The sequence below is a fragment of the Ixodes scapularis genome, unplaced genomic scaffold (genome assembly GCF_016920785.2).
Source record: "Ixodes scapularis isolate PalLabHiFi unplaced genomic scaffold, ASM1692078v2 PGA_scaffold12__126_contigs__length_90152505, whole genome shotgun sequence".
Taxonomy (NCBI): Eukaryota; Metazoa; Arthropoda; class Arachnida; order Ixodida; family Ixodidae; genus Ixodes; species Ixodes scapularis.
The window spans coordinates 49860941-49871610 of NW_024609838.1; the positions used below are offsets into that span (position 1 = coordinate 49860941).

Below are 10670 nucleotides of genomic sequence, written 5' to 3' on the forward strand. Positions count from 1 at the left end.
AGACTTAACAGACAGTTATCAGTTTTCCCATTTTATTGGTAAAAGTTGCTGGTTTTATATTGCCGGCAAGATTTCCCGTAATCTAGAAACTGGACAGTCTGTAAAAACAAGCACGTAATTTCGTAAAATGACGGAATGTCTGTAGCTCACTACGGAGGGCTATCCGTAGGAATTATGAAAGCTGTCGGCACTATATAATGAAGCACTATACCTTTCGGCCGTAGATAAGGCCAAAGTTACGAGCCATCCGTACCACCCGCACCTCCGATACATCAGGCGACTCCCCTGGAAGGGCTATACCTTTGCCAGGGGTGTTACCCGACGTATCGGAGGTGCAGGATTGGTGCGAATGTCTCGTAGCTATGGGCTTCAAGAAGACAGAAAGGTCTAGTGCTCCGTTATTTAGTGCAAACAGCTTCCATGTTAAAGCAAGCCGAAGTCACATGAAACTTTTGAGGTATGGATTGGTATGGAGAGTTCATAGGTTCTGTCATTCAATATACTAACTTGTATAATTTTTTATCCTGACACAAAACAACAAGAGTTCAACGAGAAAAAGAGCACACAACCTCTACTACTCATTGCCAGGATTTTGTTTGTGTGAGATCAGCTGTTCGTAGAGATGACAGCTGGACAAATGAACCAATTAAGAAGTTTTGCCACAATGCCTTTATTGGAAGAAGGCATGCCTTGCTTTAAGTTGGGAGAAATTTTACATTACAGTTGTCCTTGCGCTCGCCATCTAGATGCCCCTCTAAGCTTGTGCTCATAGTTGTCCTTCGATTGGAGACCTCTTCGATATCTTCATGGTGCATATAAGAGCAGCCTGAAATAAAGAGCAGAAGAGGATTCGAAATCAATACACAATCACAACAAGCTGTATATGACATACATGGTTAACATCAGCAAGCAACGTGTTTACTACCTAGCCCAGCTCCACACCTTTCTACTGCACATGATATATAAAACAAACTTCTACTGCACATGATATATAAAACAAACCTCACATAAATTGAACCAAAGTAAAAATTTGCATTGACTTGAATACCCAACACAACAAGTGCTTGAGAAATAAAACTAGCAAATTAAAATGTGCATAACCATTCAGTGATATTAAGCACAATCAAGTGAGCCATATCTCCTTTAGAGTATACACTAGGCTCGCCATGATTCAAACTCGGAGATTTAATACCTCTGGTTAAGTCAAACAAATTTCAAAACTTGGGCTGCCCCGCTACGTTTTCAATGTATTCATAAGCCGCTTAATTTGAACGACGTTTTCGTGTAATTCATACTGTTGAGCGCACTTCTTTCCGAGCACTGGTGCACTGCGGAGAAGCAGCATCTGTGAAGCTTGCTTTCACAGGCTTTGTTTTCCTGCGATGCACTGGTGCTCAGTAAAAAGCACACTCTACAGGGCTAAAGCAGAGCAGAGCCGTACATATAGATCTTGGTATATGAAAGGAGCAAGCAGAGCCAAGGCCTACATCAGACGCAGATAGAGGGTTCGACAATCTCTCTTGGCCATCCAGAAGCTGAAAATAATCCCCTAGCTAAGGTAGCGAGAAATGGTTTTGATAAGTGCCTAAGAGTTAATTGTAGTAACTCTTCATGGTTGAAAATATGGTGCACGGACTGTTTCAATTATGGTTATGCAAGTAGATGTAGGAAACTAATGTTCCGCCTGATTTCTGTTTTGCTCAAATGGAGTCTGACCGCTTCGACGCCTGGTGTACAGATTACGTCAATCGTTCAGCTGGTTGCGCACGTTTTTTATATTTTCTAATCTTCCACCGTGATTTTGCATGACCACGATCAAAACATCACTGCACCCCAGTCACCGAGAGTTACTCCGACGAGCTCATTAATTTTGTTTCTCACAACCACTGCCAGGATATTATGCGCGGCTGCTGGTTGGCCACATACGAATTTGTGAAAATGCTCTGGAACACGCCCAGCCCACCTTAAGCGAAAGGCGCCTCCTCATTTGCCTTCTATACATCCAAATGAATGGTTAAACTATCTCTATATACGTCTCTAAAGCAGAGGACACATGAGCGGCAAAACCGGGAGCCGCGCTGCCGTTTCCATATCAATTTGCAAGGATGCTGTGATGTGGCGGCATGGCTTTATATCGCAGTGTTCACGCAAGTTGCTATAGAAACTGCAGCACAATGCCCGTTTCCATTACTCATGAGTCCCTGCTTAACAGTCCCTAATAGACAACTTTTTTTCTGGTTGAACCAACTTAATTTTGTTTTGAGGTGTCATGTGCTGTCTATACAGTCCCTGATAAACAACATTTTTGAGGGTCGAATAAACTTGTGTCATAAATTTTACCAATGTTCCATGAATGGAATACCAGCTTATGATTAATGGGCCTCTGCAGAGGAAATCATGAAATATCTGTTTTGTATGTGTAGCCATCCATATAGAAAATCATAATTTATCTTGCAACATATTTAGATAAACTTCTGATAATTTGAGCTTTTGATAATTCATGCAAAATTCGTGGCTTCCTGGAGTTTGAAATAATGAGAGTCTACTGTATGTCACACTCAAATTAATGGTTTAGCTTCTTGGGCTTAATTGTATCTGAACCTTTTCCTTTGGCAGTGCATTAAATGTAAAATAGTACAGCAATGTATAGGCTCTAGTTTGTGCACTGGCACAGGTTTGTGCAAATAAGTCAAACTAGCATTAAAGGGAGCTTGAAGCACTTTGTAAGAAATCTGAGTTAGGAGCAGACTTACATAGCATTTTGGCTCGTTAATTCAGTAATCGCACTAAACTTGGGCAAAAGTCAACGTAAACTGCATTTATTTTGAATATGTGCAGCAATTATAGCAGGGCATGCACTAAGCCTTTCTTCCACATGTAACCTGTCCAAAGCTTCGTGACATCATCGTTGGCATCCCAAGTCAGCCTATTGGCGAGCAAGGGTTGTCGGACCCTGCTAATGACGTCACTTTTGGTAGTCTTTATCTCCGTTCTTTCGCTCTGCTTTGCTCGGTTTGCCGCAATGAGCGGGGCAACGCCGACATTTTAATTAACGACTACGACGCTGCTACTAGCAAGATTAACAGAAAACTTTGACTTGACTCGGGATCCCTTTGGCTGGGTCTTTGGTGGCTCATGGACTGGGAAGCGCAGTTTGTGGATAAGCGTCCCAGCGTGTCCTTACTTGGCAACATGTGCCGCTTAGCATATCCGGTTCAATACTAGCAGCCAAACACGGTATCCTGGCAACAACAGTTAGACCAAGGCGTAATTCAAAGGTAGTCTAGATTGTGTTTACCGTTTATAAATGTCCAGGCACGCCTGTCAATTAGCCCATCCAGAGGCTTTCGGAGATGGTCACGAGAGCCAGCAGGTTGTCTTGGGCAGCTCACTGTCAGCCACTCTGTCCCTCTGTGCTCAGTGCCACCTTCATGAGCTCCCACTGAAGAAAAGAAACAATCTGAAAATTGTAATGACTGCAATGAGAACCAATCAGAACATCCCAGCAGCAGATGCTACAGCATGGTGTCTGGAATGGACCTCTGCGTTCTAGCATTCTATACCACCCACTCATTAAAGGTGGTCTCTAAGCGACAGCATTAAATGACGCCACAGTAGCCGGCATGTCCTGCTGTCGGATGAGACAACCCTGGCGGTTGGTTGTACAACTTCTGGCAAAAAATATGAGCTAAAGGCAAACGTCATAGCTCTCGCAACATCCAAAATCCTGGCTGCTAAAGCTTCTGTGGACTGTAAAGCTGAGGGATATTCTCTTCCCCGCACCAGAAACTACCTCAATAGCCATGATGTTCACAGCCTGTAAAAAAATCCCATAGAAAGTCCATTCACGAGCAAATGGGTAGCTCTAGAGACAACCTGTCGCATTATGAAACCATTCCACAAATCTGCCATAAGGAGCACTGCCATAAGCAGCAGCACTTCATTTGGAGTACAGAAGTTTGTGTTTTTCATACATTTCGAGATGAAATTGTATCTCTGGATTCTCCCAAGACTATAGTTTCCAAGCAGAGATTTACAATGGCAAGCTGGCTAAGTTCCTGAGTAGGAAGGTTTATGTGTCACACCACACGTGTCTTTTGCTGACATTCAGACAAAGGAAGGCTGAATATCCCTGATCGATGGTGATTACGGTGGAAATCTTCAGGCTTTTGCAATCGCCAACTTCCTCAACATTACCATTTTTCCAGTTCATAGACACCCTGCACGAGGTTGAGTTGGGTACCAATGGTCATTAACAACTGCATGAGTGACCTGCACACATATGTGGTAACTACTGGGTGTATCAAGGAGTGGCCAGGCTCTTTAAATTGACCGGAAAATTCGGTTTCTTAACCTATCGCGCTATGACTTGTGCAGCGTTGCCCACAGATGGTGCACTTTTTTGTAAAATTTGCAAAGAGCAAACTTACCTGAGGAAAAAGTAAAGAAAGAAAAAGGCTTAGCTCCTATGGAAACGCGGCGAAGGCAAAGGTTTTCAAACAATACGGCACCATTTCGCACGGGAGACAAGAGATGGCGCAAGCGGCCACAATGCCAACTGCGCCAACGAACGAGCATACGGCACCGAAAGCTGGCGTCTTTAGCAGACAATCTTCTCAACTCAAAAGTAGAGTGCATTCCGCAGGCGGCGACAGTCGCAGAAACAAAAACAGGCGCGGTAAGAACAAGGAACTGCAAAGCAGATGACATCGGTACTCCGAAAAAAAAAACAGTCAAAATATCCCAACAAACCAGTTTTCTAATCGACTATCTGTCCATTCAATAAGTTTTATCAGTAAGGATAATAAAATAATGCATTGGCAACTGATATCAGAAAAGCTCGTGCCACTTTTGAGTCGAAAAGATTGTCTGCTAAAGACGCCAGCTTTCGGCGCCGTATGCTTGTACGTTGGCGCAGTTGGCGTCGTGACCCCTTGCGCCATATTTTGTCTCTCTAGTGAAACGGCGCCATATTGTTTGAAGACCTTTCGCTTACACGCATTTCCATAGGAGCTAAGCCTTTTTCTTTCTTTACTTTTTCCTCAGGTAAGTTCGCTCTTTGCAAATTTTACAAAAAAATGCACCATCCCTGAGCAACGCTGCACAAAGTCGTGGTGCGATAGGTCAAAAAACCGAATTTTGCAGTCGATTTAAAGAGCCTGGCCGCTCCTTGATACACCCAATATACAACAGCCCAATTCATCCTACTGGTCAAAGTGTTGGCTTACATCCAAAAACATGGAACGTTGGCAGGTACCTATAGTCGGTGACAGGTCAAGAATGAAGTGAAAGCTCCTCCCACCTCTTTCCTCTTTAGCAGAGCAAACGCTGGAAAGGAGGGCGCCTCCTCTCCAGGGTTCAGTCTGCTATAGTGGAAAAAGGTGGGAGCAGCTTCCACTTCCTTATTGACCTGTCACCGACTATAGAATTTGAGCAACCAATGTGGCTTTTATCTTATTCTGGGCTCGCTTTTGTTTTTTAATGTGTTTACCTGTGTGCCTGCATTTCTTGTTTTTTTTTGGTACATATGCACGGGCGTATTTCTACCTTAACGACTGACTACATACCTTCCCTCCCCTCACCCCCCCCCCCCCTGCAATAATGCCTTCGGGCAGTGCAGGGTAACCCGAAAGTAAAGGGATGTGAATGTGCCTGCAATGCTCGGCAATCCCAATTCAACTCCCTCAACTGCAATCCTCGTACAAAAGAGATGCACTCTAGCAACTGCGTGGTTGACATGCCAAAACCGAAACTCAAACCGAGACCAAAAGAAGTTCAGAACTACGTGGTGCGCTAACACAGAGCCATTTGCACCTGCCTGCCCCCCCCCCCCCCCCTAGCTTTCTTTTTATTGCCACAGAAAGTGGTGTACAAGAAAAGATGGGTTGCTCTTTTGTTCTAACTCGGAAGAGTAAATTGAAGGCTTTAGTAACAGCCAATGCTAATCAAACACTTTTCAGAATGCTTCTTTGTAAAAAAAGAAAAAAAAAGGTCACGCTTTGTTTTTCTGTGTTTGCATACTTAACTAGCTCCGCAAATGCAGCTATTCGTAATTCTGTGCTCAGACCAAGCAATTGATCATGAACACTTACCAACTATCGTACCTACCAAGTGCTCAACCCCCAGCTCTCTATGATTATCTCCAATTTAGAGTGGGCGTTTGTTCGGTATTTTACAGTTTGTAATGTTGTTTGTTTTGAAAATCAAAATGTGAGATAAATCCAGCAGGGCGCTGTGGAAGCAGTGCAAGGGCGCTGTTTCACCTTTTACAAAGCATCCTGTCTCCAATGGCAGTAGAGGAACGGGAGGAGAGCTGATGCGCCTGCAGGCCCTTGCTGTGTTGATAGCTGCCATCCGGACTGGCAGCTCATCGGCAGCTTCTAGTCACCTGCAGTTTTTTCGTCATCATACAGACTTCCTGCAACATCATGAATAAGACTCAGACTGACATTCTGGAACAAAAAAGAAACCAGAACTTGCTTCACGGATCAACAAAAGAACAAGTGCAACATGACGCTTCTCTTGTCGTCGACAGTGCAAAGACAATGACGACACCACCATTAAACTCAACCAAATAAGAAAAATTAACTTCTGCATGAAGTAATTGTATTAAGAACAGTGTGCATGTGGAGCTTAGATACCTACCGGTGCCCTAAAAGATCCTCGAGAACTTCAAAACAAATTAAACACCACCTAGAAATAGCACAGCTCGCTTGATAGGCAAATGCACAGCAATCAACAAGCCTTTTGACGTGTTCTGTAGTGCTGGGATAGAAATCAAGAATCAACACCGGAGATGTGGTCAAAATACTTTGGGGTAGTACAATGCACAAGTTTATACTGAAGCTACTGTTGATTACATTCACCTAAGGTGTTAAAGCTGGTTCACACTGTTGCAACCGACTATGACCAAGTTGAACAAAACAGGGTTTTAAGTTGCTTACGAATAACACTGCTGCTGCGCAGCACGATCATAAGCTGTCACAAGAGGCTTGAAGACTGGTTTTGTCAGACTCAGTCCTAGCGGGTAGCAACAGTGTGGACCATCCTTTTAGACTAAAATTATACCCAGCACTGGGTTTTGGACATGGTTCCAAAAATGCTTTAAGAGACTCCCTTCAACTTTAACAGAACCTCAAGTATTTAAAAGTTGAAGTAGGAAGCCTTTACATTCAAAGCTGGATCTCCTTGATTTGAATGTGTCTCCACTGTACAAGCGAAAGCGCCTGGCCAGGTGTGGGAGTTGGCTTGTGGCTGTCCCTATTCGCACACCGAGTGTGGATAGTGGTGGATTCTAATCCGCACTCTGAGCGTGAATAATTTTGGATTCTTAACCGTACTCCGAGTGCGGATTGTGTTGGATTCTTCTCCGCACTCAAAGTGTGTATGTAGACTAGTGTGAGTGCGGATTGCGTGCGGAGGCACGGACGCTGTATGGGGGTACTAGGAGATTAGGGTATGAAGGCGTTGGCACGAAGCCGTTGAGTGTGTTAGATTTTATTTATCTGCACTTCGCGTGTGGTGCGATTTTGTCACACTATGAACAGAGTGGTTTAGGAGTTCTCAACTTTGTGTTGTGAATGACACTGGCTTTCAGCCTCGACGAGTTTATAAAAATATTGCTGGTTCTGGTTTCAGAATTATAATAATTTCAAGCAAATGTTTTTGCTTCTATTGAAACAAAATTAATTAGCATTGGGTGGTGCACTTCAGATTAAATGGTACTCACGCCACGAGGATCGGACACAAGCGATCAATGTATGTGCTTGTTGCAGAAGGAGGGAGGGGTTAGGGGAAAGGGGTGGGTACCTTGTACCCACTCCAAAACTTAGAGAATCCCAAACACATCACCCCACCCCCCCCAAAAAAAAAGGAAAGAAAAGAAAAAAGTTCTGGCGATAATTTTTTTGTAGGGTTAAATATTTTTATTGACGAAAGAAAAAAAAGAAACTAGAGCAGCATGCAATTTCTGACGTGCATTGTCTTGTGCTTAGGTGATGGGGGCAGTGGCATAGGAAAAGGGGAGGGGGGCGGCTGCAGGAAAATCAGTCACTTCCAGTAAACAATATTGTTAAAAAAAAAAACCTTTCCTATGCCAATGCCCCCATGACCTCAGCACAAGACTATACACGTCTTCTGAACATTTTCTACACTACTAGATGAGGGAATGCGTGAAAAGTCCCTGGCATGGGTGTACCAACCGTTAGGGCAAGGAATGTGTTTTGCAGCCCCCCCCCCCCCTTTAACACCGCCCCCCGGCTCGGGGGGGGGGGGGGTCGTTTGCCCCCTCACTCAATAACAAGTTGGCACGCCACTGGTCCCCGGCCATTTGTTACTGTAGATTTTTTTTTTTTTTTTAAATAGAATGATGCGCACGTTTGTAAGTAGACGATAGATGTCTTGGCTGTTTTGGGTGCGGCAGCAGCGGAAGTTTTGAACATCTGTGTGTGTGTGCGTGGGGGGGGGGGGAAGCAATTGCATCTTGAAAATTGTTTGCTTGCCGCCCCCCTTCCCCTTCCTACATTACTGCCCCCACCAGCTAAGCACCAGATAATGTTAATGTGCTGACCATGGCAAAGCTTCCGTTTTCGGAGTGCGAAAAGGGACAGCCGTGCGAGTTTTCATTGCGAGCTGTCCACTATACAAGCGAGAGCACCTGCCAGGTGTGCGATTTTTATACTGTAACTTTCTTGAGCATCTTAATCAAATTGTATAACCTATATCTTGTAAACACTGATATGGGGAACGCTAAAAATGCGAACAAACATCTCAGGGTTTACAAGATGTCGATTAATTACCAGCTCGCCTGCATTCTATCACTGCTTACATATAATCTCTTTCCTCAGCCATGTAAAGTATGTGTGCACCCCCGGGTTCTAGAAGTCACGAATATGACCGGGGTAACCTAAAACGCCAATAAGGCAAACAATAATAATCTTCATTAGCTACAGTAGCAGTACTCTGGGTGGCTCGCAAGGCTAGACAAGACATATATGCAAAGCCCGTAAGGGAGAAAACAACGGAAGTGACGAGCTTAACAGGGTCCTGTCAACACTTTTAAGCAACTCTAGGCCCGCGCGCCTGAACACCGACGACACGCAGAGCAGGCCGGCGCGGGGCACACGCCGTACGCGAGCGCTACGACGACGCCCAGCTTGGAGCGTGTTCTAACAACCCGCTGAAACCCGCTAAACGCCAGTACCCCAACCGCGCCATACCGCTGGACGCAGCTCAAAAAGCCAGCGCGCGCTGACCGAGATACGTTGTCGCAAGCGTGAGAAGGGACGAGACGACACGTCAAAGTAGAAACCATCCAATTCTTCACGCGTGTCGCCGTCCCGAACACATTCAAGGCGTTCGTTCTAAGATCCGTATCCAAGCGTTTGACAGCACAGCTCAGTTTAGCGCGCCTGGCACTTACAGCGTGTCCGAAGAGCTCGCCGATAGCAACGCGAACTTTCGAAACAATCTGATCAGCGTCTCTGTAGTGCTCCGGTATCGCAGAACATTCACGGGGGGTCCATATCACATGAGCGAATGACATTTTAGCGAACAGCGACATTTGATCGAATGTACGTTTTAGCGAATAACGGGGGCACGCGTTAACCCATCCGCCGCGCTGCGCTTTACGCCGCTTCGCGGCGACAGTCTGCGGCGGCTCATTACAAACATGTGAACCCATTTGGCCCACCCGAAAACGCCGCTTCGCGGCGTCCGACTATTCGCTCAAGTGTCATTCGGTCAAACGTGGGCGTTCGCTAAAACGTCATTCGATCAAGTGAGTGCCTCCCCGTTTCCCGAAGGCAGCCAGCATCCCTCAGAACGGCGACGCGACACGAAATCGGGGAGACCGCTCAAGCGTCGAAAAAAGTTAATTATCATCCAAATTACGGTGGCAACGTAAGCTACGGTGCTCGGAAGATCATCCAGCACATGTAGATGATACTCTTCGGGCATGCATTATGAATATGAAATCGAGAAAACTTACCTAAACAATCATTTGACCCACGCACGTTGAAGGTTCAAACAGGCCTTTGTCTGCACGGACGGGACGGAAAAGAATCCAGACTCCAGAAGCCGCTTGTGGCTTTGGATTAGACTTCGGATTGGCTGTGGCTTTGCATCGGACAAGTATACGACTGCGGCATATAGTTTAGGTTTCGACCCAGCCCTACTGCAGTTTATATTTCGGTGGCCGGTGTCGGTACCGTGGCCAGCCATTACTGGAGTTATCTTGTTCTCTACGCAGTTTGAAGTCAATTTTTTGGGCGAGCAGACATAATGTCCCAGCTTCTTCTCCTGTTATACGTTCCATGATAACCTTTGTTTGCTGACTGAAATCTACTTCAACTTATGTGCAAAAAAGAAAAAAAAGGAACAGGGTGTTCGACATCTTAATTTAACTTAATTTTTTTTTATATGTGAGGATATGCAATATCTTAATTAATTATTGGATATTTGTTTTGAGTTTTTATGTTTTGCTTAAAAATTATTTGTATTGCTTTTTTTTTGTTTTTTTGTCTGAAGCTTTGGTCGAGTTGCGGGGCTCAGTAACTGCGGGTTATTTTGAGATTTTCATACACCAGTGACGTAGGTAGAGGGGAGGCGGGGGGAGCTGTCAGGGGGGAGCCCTCTTCCTCCTGCCTCTTTTTCATCCTTGTCCCTCCTTC

The 10670-nt window shown here is 45.0% G+C and overlaps 1 long non-coding RNA gene across 1 annotated transcript; it reads right to left on the minus strand.

Annotated features, from left to right (window-relative positions):
* Positions 1-3421: 3421 nt before the first annotated feature.
* LOC120846211 lies at positions 3422-10071 on the minus strand. Its single transcript, XR_005716983.3, has 3 exons — positions 9989-10071; positions 6264-6418; positions 3422-3460 (listed from the first exon to the last, which is right to left on the minus strand). It is a non-coding gene; the product is annotated as an uncharacterized LOC120846211 (long non-coding RNA).
* Between the last annotated feature and the right edge of the window lie 599 nt (positions 10072-10670).